The sequence below is a fragment of the Artibeus jamaicensis genome, unplaced genomic scaffold (assembly GCF_021234435.1).
Source record: "Artibeus jamaicensis isolate MK-2021 breed Jamaican fruit bat unplaced genomic scaffold, CSHL_Jam_final contig_415, whole genome shotgun sequence".
Taxonomy (NCBI): Eukaryota; Metazoa; Chordata; class Mammalia; order Chiroptera; family Phyllostomidae; genus Artibeus; species Artibeus jamaicensis.
Window position 1 is genome coordinate 2448741 of NW_026521823.1, and position 15450 is coordinate 2464190.

Below are 15450 nucleotides of genomic sequence, written 5' to 3' on the forward strand. Positions count from 1 at the left end.
TTCTTTAAATAAAATAAAAATAACTGACGTATCTACAATAAAAATTAATATATGTAGGACTCTAAAGACATAGATGAAATAATGATAGTCATTAATCAAAGAAATTGGTAAACATAATCTGGCACACATTAAACAAGAAATACAATTTTTTTAAATGCTGGAAATTGAAAATATATGGTAGTTATTAAAATGTAAATATCAGGCTGGGAATGGACAATAAATCACTAAACATAAGGAAATATATGTCTTAAAAGAAAAAGTGAATTAAAAAACTTGTACAACTTGGAAATAAAAAATACAGTTTAAATACAATTTGAAACTTAGATTTGATGCAGTCAAATGATGAATAATTTAGAAGATTGTACTGAGAAATTCACCTAGATTACAGCATAAATAGAAAAAATTAACAAAAATGTGAATATACAAATAAGAGACATAAAATGGCTTGAGTAGTCAATATAGATCAAGGAAGTATTTAAGAAGAAGAAAATAGATGGGTTATTATCAGAATGTATTAATAGAAATAATGGATGATTCATTCCCAGAAGTAAAGGTACACATAAATTATTAGATTAATAGTTAATTTCAAGGAGCAAAAATAAAAATAAAAATATAATTCTAAACTGTATGAACAGAAAATACTGAACATATTAAGGATAGAAATATTTAACTTTAAAACCTATCATAGCCCTGGCTGGTGTGGCTCAGTGGATTGAGTGCTAGTCTGTGGTTGCCAGTTTGGTTCCTGGCAGGGTAACAGGCCTAGGTTGTGGGCCAGGTTCCCAGTAGGGGGCACATGAGAGGCAACCACACACTGATGTTTCTCTCCTTCTCTTTCTTCCTCCCTTCCCTTCTCTCTAAAAATAACTAAATAAAATCTTTTTTTAAAAGTTAACATAAAGATATATAATCTCCAAAGGAACAATGATTTGACAGACAGCCAGCTTCTTACGAACACCTGTAGATGGTAAGAAAAAAATGGAGAAATGCTTTCAAAGTGTTGGGGAAAATAAAGAGCTGAAACAGAACTGAATGTACAGGTGAAATTTAGTGAAACTAATGAATATCAGGATGGGATAGGTAGGATGGCCAGAGAGTTTAAATACCGAAACCCAAGAAGGCCTCTCCACTTAAGTCAAGTGGCTTTGCTGAAAATATGCATCTTCTTAGCAAAAACAGATGATAGATAACAATGGCAATTTATGATCAAAGTGGTGATTAAAATAAAAATTTGGGCTAGGACTGGGAATATCTGTTCTAGGACCAATTATCCCATCTATAACTAATGCTAAGTATTGTTTAAGATAACAAACTTTAAACAGGAAAGAGCCTCATGTGAATGATTTTTTGGAGTGCATATTTTTATGACAGAACAATATTAATGTCTTTTAAGAAACCAAATTAATTATTTAAAAATTAAAACAAATGAGTGATTGGTACAGTTAGATAAAAACTAAGATCATGTGATGAAAGAAACATGTTTGAATCACCCAATGGACTGTCCCACTAGTCCTGAGACTAAAAGTCTATGGCTATGCCATTGCAAATCTACAAATAGGAAAAAATTTTAAACCTCCAATAGCAAATTTTAAAATATACTATAATAAAATTAATCAAAAGAATTACTTTACACGCATATTAGAGAGGGAAGTAATGAGAATTACTTAAGTTTTTCTTCTGTGCAACCTGGGAAGTAACTTAGTACAAATAAATTTAATGTAGTAAACATTTTTTCTATTAATTTATACAGACATACTTGTTGAGTTCACACTTGGCGTCTAAGCCTATTTTTAGGTTATTTAGATATGATATTATATAAACCAATAGATAATATTTTCTGATGGTTTTGTATTCTAAACAGTGGTAGAGAGGGAGAAAGAGAATAAATAAGTAAAATACAGTGTAGATTAAATTACAGCGAATGCTACATGAAAAATACTGAAGCAAGAAAGTGGAATGAAGAGTATTAAGTATGGGAAAAACAATATTTATATGGAATGGTTAGAAAAGCTTCCCTGAGAATGTGACAGTAAATACAAAATAAGAGTGAAAGCCATGAAGCTGTCCTACATTTTTATTGTTTCAGCTCTAATTCCACAAAATTCCACAGTTCATTTCACTTTTGTGCCATAGCCACATCTTCAGAGCATATTAATTGTTTCACTTCAGAAACTTTATAATTTTTTCTGGCAAATTGGTGAAAATTATATTATCAGCTATCTATCATTTTATGCCTTGTCATGTAACATTGTTATAGTAATTTAAGAAATACAGTCAACTCTTTGAAGCACATTTTAAATCTTACTTATGCTTAAAGACCCAGTAAAAACTCTTTCATTTGTTGTTCTTAGAAAGAATTGTTTGGCTTTGATGATTACTAATTATTTAACAGCCTGATTCCTACATGAGACCGAAAACTATATCCTTCAGCTATCTGTTTATACAACACGGTATAGTAAAGTTCTCTTTAATATTAAGAACTAAAACCATTGTTAGAACAAAATTGACCAGGGGAAGGAAAAAAATTAACAAAATCTCAAGAGGGTAGCTGTATGAAGAGCATCCTTAGAAAGTACAAAGTAATGTTATTAAATGTATGCACCCAATCATACAGACCTAGCAGGGAGGCCACAGGGAAAATAAACAGCTGACTTCTCTATCTTGTCCTCTTATTTCTCACTCGTGCATTTGATAGATTTTAGTAGAATCAGGAACAAGAGGACAAGATCCTGCTTATGCAATTTATTTGAATCAGCCTCCCTGGGCACAAATCAGGATTGACAAGCATGGAAAACAGATCCAGAAACAGAAGAAATACAGCACATATGAAACCATGTGGATACTTAATATTCATGAGCTCAATTAATAAGCTTGAAGTATTATTTGGATACATACAGCAAAATACATAAAGCCACAAAATTTGATTATGGATCTCCTGTCAACACTATAAACCATCATGAGAGGTATGATTTGTTATTATTACATATTTCACATCTATAATTTAAAAAAATTCTCAATGGTTTTATATTAGGTCTGATAATGCTCTATTTACCAGAGTTTACTGTTAAAGGTTTAAAAATTGAAAATAAAATGTAATTGTACACATTCGAGTTCATCCCTAAAATTGTCACTGTAGTGCTTTAACAATCTTCTGACACAAGAAATCTGCAGGTATGGCTTTTTTTCTAATGGTGAAAACTGAAGTAGAGATCATAGGGAACTCAAAAATTTTTAAAAATTTTTGTTGGTAGAAACATCACCAACTTTGATTTAAAAAGAATATAAAAAGTATCAAATAAAAAACAGACTTTTAGATTTATGAACTCCTAACGAGTGGAAAATAGGCTCAACAATTATTGAGGAGCAAACAGACAATTTCTTCTGGGAAGGAAAGGGAAATGCAGAGAGTAGAGCCAAGAGTCCTGGGGGTTCATTCTCATACAATAGGATTGAGTTTTAACAAAGAAAAAAAACTGGCGCTGAACTTGATTTCAGATGTTCAATAGGTCTTTGGTCCTATCTTCCCTTTGAAAGCCTATCCTCCCATTGTAAATTGGGAAGGGAGAGTGGAGCAGGTAGTGATTCACAGATCTGGAAATCAATACTGCGAGGGAGGAATGCACCAAAGGTGTTTTTTTCAGAAGTGCACTTTATTTAGATGAAGAGATTGTGGAACTGAAGTTTGTGCCTGATGCCATAGTGTAAGGAAACTTTGTGTGGGGTTTTGTCAAATGGGGACGAGTATGTATTGTATTACAGGAGGGTGACATAGAACTGTGGCAGACAGTGTTTTCCAAAAGGAAGTACTGAAACATTTCTGTTCCGTGTGTTTTTCTAGAAACCGTCATTCCTCCATCAACATGAGGATTCTGTTTCCTTTGCACTTGAAATTTAGCAATCCTTATGAATGCATTGACCAATGGTAATTCAGCATCACTACCATGCTGACCAACTTCTGATACCAGGTCATGAAAGCTGATATGACTTCTGCCTGAATCTCTTGCTTGGAAAGCTTGCAACCCAATCCCTATGTTGTAAGGAAACTCAATACCATGTGAAAGTATTATTTCCAGTGGCTTCAGCTACAGACCAGAATGGCAACAACATCAACTTTAAGGCATATAAGTGAGCAAATCTTCATAAGACTCTACACTCCAGACTTTGAAAGGCACCAAACTACACTGAAGGAAGCAGAGACTAGCTGTTCCTGCTGAGCACTGCCCAAAGTACATATTGGTGAACAAAATAAATGTTGCTTTAAGCCATTAATTTGGGAGATTGCCTATTATTGATAAATAGACAGAATAATTTGTTTATTTAAATGTTCAATAAATGTAAGTTATTACTAAAAGGTAGAATCAGCATTTTTCCGTACTCTCTGACCCCCAAACTAGTGTTTTTAATCCCTATGCTATAACAATATCAGTTTTCCTTAGTATTGTCAACAAGCTCCATTAAGTTCCAATGTGCTCAGGTATTATACAAAGATAACCAAGGTTATTTATCTAGATGCTACTGTTTCCTGGGGCAGGAGTCAGAAATCAATCTATAAATAATAGCAATACTATTATTTATTGATCCTATTATTTATTGCTATTATTTATAAATAATACTACTATTTATTATAAACAATAAAACAATATTCAAATTACCAAAGTTTAGTGATCAATAATGATAATTAAAAGAAATTGAAAAAAGGGGCAAATATATCACTATTACTGTGAAGACAGTAAATGGATGTTGAGCTCCAAGATGGCAGGAGCTCTGCATGGTTAAATTAGTGTGTCCAAAGTCAAGCACAATGCCTCACACACAACAGGCCTCCGTAAATAAATTTTTGGATTTCAGGGTAAAACAAATGAGCAATAGGCCCAACACTTGAGTGCAGAAATTTTTTCCTGAAAGGAAATCTCATTTGAACCTCTCATTTCACAAAGAACACTGATGTGCATAAGGTAAAGTGAATTACCAAAGTTTGGGCCCGTGTTCAGTTTAGTTCACGCACATGTTCAGAACTCTCAGCCCGCTTGTTATGTCTCTTTCGGGTTCCTTCCATCCTCAACCAGCTGGGGCTGACAGTCTGATTACCTGTACTACATATCCTTCCTGACTTCTTTCAATTAGTTTAAGAGAAAATAGTTGCTATTTCCTTTCTCAACAAAATTATTTGATAAGTTTTGAACTTTCAAATGCATTGCATTAGCCTTATAATTACAAATTCTAGCAATCAGCATAAGACCCCTTATGTAATATGTATATTTTATTGATTATACTATTATATTTGTCCCAATTATTTTTTCCTTTATTCCCCTCTGCCCTGTACTCCCCCTCCTACCAATGTTCCACTCCCCCACCTTAGTTCATGTCTATGGATCGTACATATAAGTTCTTTGGCTTCTCCATTTCCCATACTACTCTTAGCCTCCCCATCTATTTTGCTTGTTCCCTGTACCTTTTCCCCCATTCTCCCTCCTCTGCCTCCCAGCTGATAACCCTCCATATGATCTTCATTTCTGTGTTTCTGTTCCTGTTGTAGTTGTTTGCTCAGTTTGTTTTTCACTATTTGCTCCTGCTTTTATAATTCTCCCAATTCTAGTCTCCTGTCCATATTTAACAATCGTTTGTGCATTCCATAGACCTGTGATGCCTAAGTGCTCCTGGAGACCCACATTTCTGATGGCTTTTTTTACTGCATGAATAAAGCTCCAGCGCTTTCTGGTCAAATGCTGAATTGATTTTTCATTCTGCTTGGTATGAATAAAACACAGTCAGTTCCTTCTGGTCATTAGTGACATTTGTCTTGTCTCTGCTAGACTCTTTCTCTGCAGTTTCTCTGGTCCTCAGAACAAATTCCTGCCTATCTAATTCAGAAAATTGTTCCACATTAGTTGAGGATTGTACTAGTTAAAATGTTTTCTTTCTACTGCTGTAGCTGTGCTAGATTTAAAGCATCTGCAAAACAAATTGCCTTTCTAACAAAATGAGACATGGTTTTAAGTTTTTAAAGGTTTTTTCACCAATTAATGCCGCATGTGAATATTGTATAATATTTCTTTAAATTCTGTGATAATAAAATAAAAGACAGTTTATCCCCTGCATTTGCTCAGGACTATAAATACTTGTTTGTTTTTGCTCTATGCCTTCCCCCCTCCCAGATCAACATCTTTTTTTTTTTTCTTCTCACTCTGAGTAATAATAGACATGCTGCCTGGTGAAAGCTGGGCAAGTGGACGTTTATTCTACCGCTTTTAGGTAACTGCCATATCAGTGCCTGATTACTCTTCCCATCGCCTTATAGTTCAAGCTTTCATCCTTTCATTTGTTTTATACTTCTCTATTTTTTAGTGGCTTTTATTTTCTAATTCAAGATTCATCGCAAAAGAATGACCCACAGTAGGCTAGGTGAAATAGGTGAAGGGATTAAACAAAAAGAAAGAGAGAAAAAAAGGAACAAGCCAGAAGCTGGGGAGTTGAAATACCCTAGACAAAATAATTTCCATCTTTTGAAAAGTAACAACCATGTGAGAAACTGTTTGGGTTGTGTTATCTTTGCAGGAAAGGCATTTGTTGGAAAAGATTTGTTTTCCATCGGTGAGTCATTTTCAGGGGTTTGTTTTTTGGGGGGTGTTATTTTTTAATTGAGGACATATTTTTTATATACATAGAGTGACAGAAACCTACAATCTCAGTGTTATAAATGCTAGATTGAAGGCCTTAAATTCAATTTACTAGTATTTCACAAAACGTATTCGGATGATGAGCAGCCCATTGAATACCAATTAATATTAGTTATTTAAAAAATAAGATCTATTATTTACATGTTTGGAAAATGCTGGATTAAAATGAACAGGTTTTTCTTTCCCTGTAAATTTCTGAGAACTCTTAAGTTTCCAGTGCTTATAGAAGCTCTCTAAGACCCTACTTCAAGTTAATATGCAAAAAAATTGTTTGACCTCATAAAACATTGTTAATAGACCATATCATGAGATAACTGTTTTGTGGAATTCATATCAACAGAGGAATGTACAATTACTTGTGTCAAAATTTATACTAATAATTCTAAAAAAAACATTAATATTTTATTTTTGTTTAGTCAGAGTGAAAAGCATAAAGTAGATCCTTGAGGTGATATTTGATATCTTAGTTAACTCAATATTTCTCTGTATCTTTTTCAATAATGCTTGTAAAAATATAATTGCTCCATATAAAAAATAACTTATTTCAAGTTATAGTCTTGATATCTTAGTCACATTTACCAAACATTTTTCATTGTTTATGAACTAAGTAACTTTATTTTTTCCCTCTTTCTTTGATAGATTAATTTCTGGCCTCCTATAATGTCCTTAGACTCATACCAGTGTCTTTTATTGAACTTTGGACTTGTGGTTGGTAGAAATTTCTCCTAGTACCATCACTGTAAGTCTGGTCCAGCTAATCAGAAAACCCTTGGAGAAGTCTGTAATCCAGATTAACAGTAGTTATTGAATTTAGGCACCCATGATGCTCCCTCTTTGTCCACAGATGATTGCTTTACCTACGGACAATATGTAATAGGGTGCAGCTCAGAGGGGGACTCCAAATAGAAATTTGGAATGGGGTCCCAAACTCAAGGTGTCCAGGAAATATTAAAAAGATATATAGGATGTCCTCCCCCCCTAACACAGGTATGAGTTAGGGGAAGGGACACATGGAGCAGGAACAGGCAAAGCCATTTTGCACAGCAACAGCTTTGCAGCCAACCTCTGGCATGGTCATTTAACATATCTATAACCTTTAACTGGTTTCACAGATATGTTAACTAGCTATGGTCATGCTTTGAGCCAGGGGCACGGAAGTGACTTCCACCCAAGATGTAACTGGGCGGGCAACTCCCCCTTGTTACAGTGCCTGCATGAGAGCTTGGAAAAGACTGGCTCCATGCCATGGTGCCACACCTGCCCAGACTTACAATGGAAGCCCAGTAAAGCTGAAATAATATAGGAATGCTGGCAGTTGTAACTGATTGTAGGAGGAGTTGGAAATGCGGGTACAGAGGAATGTTGGCGCAAGGATTTAAACCCAGACTCAGTAGCCATGCAAAGAGAAAACCACATGGCTTTGGCAAAATGGGTACTCCCACAGCTTTGGTGGAGAGAGAATCACGTGGCTTTGGGGTGCTCCCTTTTGCCATGCAGTTAAGGAAGCAGGAGAGACTGTGCCTGGAAGAAAAAGGGTGAAAGGACTCTTGCTGGTGGGTCATGAGAAGGTACCACATGGCTCTGGATTAGCTGGAGATACTGGAGGTGACACAGCTGATGGTGGTGGGAGCCTGAATTATGCACTCTACTTCTTTTCCTGAGATATAGTACCTTAGATTAGGGCAGAGGGAGAAGGAAGGACTGTGTGCATCTCTGGGTATCCTAAAGGACTTTAGTATTTTAATGAAGACATTAGGCCACTACTCTGTATAGCCTTAAATAAATATTTCCTTTTCTCTTCACAAATCTCTGGTATTGAGAGACATCTTTTCTAAGGTGACAGACAATCAAACCTAGTGGGGGGTCCTTTTGGTAATAGTATATTGTACCCCCTCTTGGCCCTGTTCTGTAGCAAGTGTATAAAATATCTTCCCCTCCTTTGACAGCTGTATCTATTTCAAAGACTTCTCTCCATCTCTACTTGTTCAAAATATCTTTTCATCCAAATTATTACAGAAACAACCTCCCTTCCCCAGGGTCTTTTTTTTACCATGTTTTTTCTTTGCCCACCACAATGGTAGGTACTATGGCTTTCAATGCCAAAGTTTGGTAAGAAGGAAAGGAACTATTTATTCAAAAGTTATAAAGGTTTACAGTAATTTTGGAATGTCGCTGTTAAATCCCAATCTCCCTTTAAAACACACCCCCCACACACACAGTCCTGCCTCCTCTTGCCAAACCAGGCCAGTCAGAGCTACCATATCTCAGGAAAGAAATAGAAGTCTATAGCTCAGCTAGACTCCGTTCTTAATTCAAAACCTCATGCTCATTGTGGGCTGATGGAAGTCCACCATTCTTTCAAACTGTTAAGTGAGGGAGCTCCACATGACTGCTACATCTTTCTCTCCTGCTTTCTAAGCCATGTGGTCTAGAGAGCCCCCTCTCTGCTTCCCAGAACTGTGTAGTTAAGCTGCTGCACCTGGATTTTAATCTTGGGGCAGATCTTCCTCTACAACCCTGTTTTCTACTCCTCCTGCACTTAGTTACTACTGCCAGTAGCCTGTTTTTTTCTACCTTTCTTGGCTGCCATCATTAGTCTAGGCAAGCACCTCCAGGACACAGAAACTGCCTCCAAGCTGCTCTAACAGGACCAGGAAGTCCATCCAGCTACACTACACGGCTGGTTAGTCACACCCATCTCCCTGGCTCTCAGCTCAGGCACAGCATTTTAACATTATCGAAACACTGGTCATGTTCTTCAGATATGCAAAGTAGCTTTCAATGGCCCTGCTCCACTACCTCCATCCCCCAAAAGATAGCTATGGGAGTCTTCTCCATCTAGGGGGTCCTCACCTCAATACCCTATTAAAAAGTTACTATTCCAATGAAACTTCTAGAAATTTGCCCCAATGCTCCAAAACAAATTTGATTAATGTCATCTTTGTTTTTTTTCAGTAATACTTAGGATATCTTTTTTATCTCTTTAATTCCATCACCTCTTGCTAGTAAACAAAAAACATGCCTCTGTTTTGTGTTGATTGCCATTCCTTCACTTAATCTAACAAGTATAGGAATTCAGTAAATATTTCTTGATTTGACCTAAATTAATACAGCAAAATTTTCTTTCCTTTTTTTTCATTGGAAAATACAGTTTTCTTCTGAAGTACTGACATCTCTGTTTTTAAGGTTGTTTATTTTGGGGTTTGTTTTTTTCATAGGAGATCTTAAGATATTTTTTACTCCACATGATAACAAAAAAGTGTGTAAATAGTTTTCATTAGCAAGTGATTGCAAAGTGCTTTTCCTGTACTCATCTCATACAGTGAAATACAAAATGGTATTGGAATTTAAGGCACCAACTCCTTCAAGCTCTGCAAACAACATTTTTGTAAATATTACAGGCATAGTTAATTATTTTAGAGAGTGTAAGTAACTAATTTTTACAGTTATTCATTTTATATTTACATGGTTGCTCATTAAGTTAGGTGTCTCCGATCTGAACACCCATTTTAGAACTATACAAGGTGTTATAAAAATTTTATTCTTTAATAGTTAAAAACTTTTATTTTTCTAGAAAATAAGCATGTCATTCAAATTACTTAATTTTATGACTTTGTAAAAATTAAAAATTCATGTTATAAGTTTACAACTCTTATTTTTATTTTATGTAAAATATATACTGTATTTTTTAACTATAAGATGTACTTCCCCCCCAAATTTGGGAGGAAAATGGGGGTGTGTTTTATAGTTCAAATGTAGTTTACCTGGCTCGCTGTTGTGGGGGGCGGTGGAGCAGGGTCATGGGTTATTAAATATTTTACCACATTTGTTGCTTCAAAATTTCTTTCCTATTTTCCTTATCTAAAACCTAGGTTCGTCTTATGGTCTGGTGCATCTTATAGTCCTAAAAATATGGTAATTCCTATGTTTATCTTATTAAATTTAAGGCTATTTAAAAAATAAACAATAATTCTCAAGGGTGAAATTTACAAATGTATAGGTATCCTGAAAGAGAAGAAGTTCCTAAAACATTTCTTAAGGACCTCAGTGAACAAAAACAGTCAAGGGGAAATCAAATGTGTAATTATTTTTTCCAAAGGTTAGTGCCATTTGTTGGAAACAGAAGTTTACCTAGTGAATGAAAGAACGTTTGAATATAATGACCATTTTTCTTATTTTCACACAAAACTATATTTATTATTATATTTTATTTATTATATTTAGTTATATCATGTGAAATTGATTAAATACTTTGAATATGAAGTGTGACTAGCCCTTAAATTATGTTGCTAAATAGGGCTGATTATGAGATCACATGCACTGGAAACTTGATTTATAGTGTCTTTTTTTTTAGATTTTATTTATTTTATAAGGGAAGGGAAGGAGAGAGGGAGAGAAATATCAATGTATGGTTGCTTCTCGTGCATCCCCTGCTGGGAACTGGCCCCTTCTGGGAACTGGCCTATAACCTAGGCATGTGCCCTGACTGGGAATCAAACCTTGATCCTTTGGTTCGAAGGCCCGTGCTCAATCTGCTGAGCTACACCAGCCAGGGCTCTGATTTATAGTATCTTTTAAGTACAAGAGGCTCCAGGGCACTTCATTTGACTCAATACTGCATGCAAAAGAGAATTTTTTCTAAGGCATCACTGACAATCACTACTTAAACATTTCCAAAGTAGAAATATCTTGGTTTTGTTGTATTCTCTTTTCATTGTGTTTTGTTTTTCCAGTGTATGAATCTTGTACCTGTTAGTGATTTTTTAACCTACATACATCTCCTCTAATGTCTGCTTTTATTCTGCTTACAGAAAGTACTGTATATAGCATGTCAAACCATTTTTCCACCTGAAGGTTTTTTTTTTTTCTGAAATTATACAGGTACTAAATTAGCAAATAAAAACAGAAGACCTCATTTAAGTGTGAGTTTCAGATAAATAACAAATAACACTTTACCATAAGTATATCCCATAAATTTTACCAGGATACGTCTGTCATACCTATATTCCAAAATTATTCACTAATTATTGCAAAGCTCATTTTATTTATTTTATTTTTTAAGATTTTATTTATCTTTAGAGGGGAAAGGAAGGACAGGAGAGAAATATCAATGTATGGTTGCCTCTTGCGTGTCCCCTGCTGGGAACTGGCCTACAACCCAGGCATGTACCCTGACTGGGAATCGAACCGCAATGGTCTGGTTTGCAGGCCCATGCTCAATCCACTGAGCCACACCAGCCAGCGCCCAAAGCTCATTTTAAACATGGAATTCTGTATTTCATCTGACAACTTTATTCAAAGACAGTTTCTAATTCTAACATATTTCTAGTCTGTTTAGGTTTAACCTAAATATTTAAATTGAAATTATTGAGAAGCAGGAGCTTTATGTGCTTTCAGGACTCATATCACATTAGAAGTGTTATATTTATGACCACATAATATTTCCATGGGGAGAGCGGATGGCATTGGGACAGCAAGGTCTCTGGGATCTGCTCAGGACCTAAGGATGCTGCAGCCCTCGGCCCACTACCTGCCACAGGATACGGGGAGGAGAGTTAGATCCCTAGCTCTCTCCCCTACCAGAGCAGGGAGGGCAGTCCTGCACCAGGAGGAATCTGGATGCTGGAAGTCACTGGGGAGAATAGAGATGAAGTGGGAGACACACAGAGGTGGTACATATCCACTGGGACTGTAATACCAGCACCAGAGAAATCAAGGTGCCAGATGACACCTGGAGAAGGGAAGAGTAGAGGTGTGTTCAACCCCAACTCATATAGTTTCCAGACTGGTTGGAAAGTGGGGCTGTGTGAAAAGCCATGAGCTTATTAAAAATGGTGGGAAGCTGTTTCATAAGGAAGTCTCCAGAAGTGGCTGTCATGCCCAGAGGGTGATTCAGCTGCAGGCACCCAGAGACTGAGTAGCTGAGCAGAACTTCATGCCGGGTTTGTCCCAGCTCCAATGCCTGGAGGTTGAGTAGCCTAGTGGAACTGCACTTCCCAGCTTTTCTCACCACGTGCCCGAGACTGATTGGCTGATCAAAGCATCATGCCAAGATTGACTCATGCTGTCCATAGCTTAGTGGGTTGATTTGAGCCTGGCAGCTCACAGAGGACCTGGGCTGTCCAAGAAACTATGAATATTGAGGCCCAGACTTGGTCCTCGTCCTCTCAAAACCAGAAAAAGAGAGAAAAGTGAAGCGCAGTGCCACTGTACCTGTGGCATCCAGGAAGACCAGCGTAACTCACTGAATGGGCTTAAAGTCAGCAGGAGGCTTACTTTTTATTTTTCCTCTATGTTTTTTTCTTTGTTTTTCTTCCCCTAAGTGAGATAATAAGATGTGGTGTCACAAAGGGTCCAGAGATACATTCAAAGGGAGAACACAAAGCTAATCTCAAAAACTGAGAAACTGAGAAAATGTCATTTTTCTATCCCATAGAGCTGGCATTTTACTGTTTATGTATATTATTGTTTTTTAATTATTTTACCACTTTTATTCTATTATTATTTTTTATTTACCTTCCTTATGTTTAGTTTCTTCATTTTATTTCTCTGTTTAATTACATTGTTTGACTGGTTTTGTTTATTCTCTCTTTCATATTATATTTTAATTTTTCTTCTTTCACTTCACTTATGTTCCAATAAGACACAACTCTTGATCAGGTACTTTCTACTCTGGTTATTCAAATCATATATTTCTGGTCATAGTATTGTTATTCCAGTACTACTGTAAGTAATGGTTTTTCCACACAACACTGCATGCTGCACAGCAACCCTCCATGATCTTATCCCACTTCATTTAACTCTGAGCATTATTATCGTTGTAGTTAACTATATTCTCTCTCATAGCATGCCTACTTCTTTCCCTTTACTTTCACTATATATCATCATCTAACCTTATAAAAGTGCTCTGTTTTCTCAATTCAGCTCACAATCAGCCTCCCCTCTAATAAGAGTCTTAATTCTCTTTCACCTTTTATAAACACTGGCTAATTGGGTGAAATATCACAGTTAACTCTGCACTTATCCAGAGAATCTCCTATCTCTTCTCTACTTTTGGTACTTTAAATACCATAAAATACTCTCCTGCTATCTTAATTCATTTTGCCTACCCCCTGCCATTGATCACATACAATAATAGGTTGGAACGGGAAACATCAGTATAGTTGCTAGAAGAGAAAAACCACCAACAAATGAATCAACAAAAGATAAAAACACAAGTACAACAAGAGAACCCACGCAAATAAAAGAAAGGGCAAAACTAGAGTGTCCAGACAAAGAAATAGAAGAGACTATACACTGAACCCCATAGAATCCCTACCATAGAAGTTCACCATACAAACACACCTAGCAAAGCAAAACATCAGGAAGCGCAGAAACAAACAAAAAGAATCACCTAAAAGGGGAAGATAAAAAAAAAAAGAACATGCAGTCGAAAGGAATGGAAGACTCCCCACTAAAAGAGCTAAATTAAAGAAAGGTAACAAAAATATCAGATATAGAATTAAAAATAATGGTTAGAAAGATGCTCAAGGAGCTCAGAGACAACTACAAAGAACTGAGAGAGAACTACATCAGCATGAAAAAAAATAGAACCTGTAAAAAAACAGGAAGAAATGAACAATAAAATGTCAGAAACAAAAAACACATGAGAATAAATTACAATTAAACTGGATGAAGCAGAGGATTGAATCAGCAAGCTAGATGTAGAGGTAGGAAAAAATACCCAGAAAGAGAAAAAAAAAAAAAAAACAAGAGACTCAGAAAGAATGAGCAGGTGGAGAGAGAGCTGCAAGACAATATGAAACATAATAATATCCATGTAGTAGGGATGCCAGAGGGAGAAGAAGAAAAGCAAGGGATAGAAACCCTGTTCAAAAGAGTAATGATAGAAAACTTCCCCAATTGATGGAGAAAAAGTCACACAAATCAAGGAAACACAAAGTCCCAAACAAGAGGAACCCAAAGAGGCCACTTCAAGACACATCATCATTAAAATGGCAAAATTCCAAGACAAAGAGAGAATCTTAAAGGCAACAAGAGACAAATAGGAAGTAACATACAAGGGAGCCCAGTTAAGACTAGCAGCTGACTTCTCAATGGAAACACACCAAGCCAGAAGAGAATGGCAAGAAGTATTCTAAGTAATGAGAACCAGAGGCCTGCGATGAAGACTACCTGATCCATCAAGGCTCTCAATTAAAGTGGAAGGACAAATATGGAGCTTTCCAGAAAAATGAAGGCTAAAAGAATACACCTCCACCAAACCAGCTCTGCAGATGTTGCTAAAGGGTCTGCTTTAAGAAAAAAAAAGAATGAGAGAGATAGGAACACAGGTACATGAAAAATGGCAATGAGTAAGTACCTATTAATAATAACATTAAACATAACTAGATTAAATGCTCCAATCAAAATACACAGAGTAATACAATGGATGGGAAAGCATGACCCACACATAGGCTGCCTAGAAGAGACCCACCTCAGAACAAAAGATATACACAGACTGAAAGTGAAGGGCTGGAAACAAACACTCCAAGCAAATTGATAAGAAAAAAAAAAACCTTCCAGGGAAGCATACTCACATTAGATAAAATAGACTTCAAAAAGGGCCATAAAAAGAGACCCAGAAGGTCATAATATTCAAGGGAAGAATCCATTAAGAAGACATAAACATTATAAATCTATATGCACTCAACATAGGAGCACCCAAATACATAAAGAAAATCTTGGAGGACTTCAAGAAAGATATTAACAGCAACACAATTATAGTAGGGGA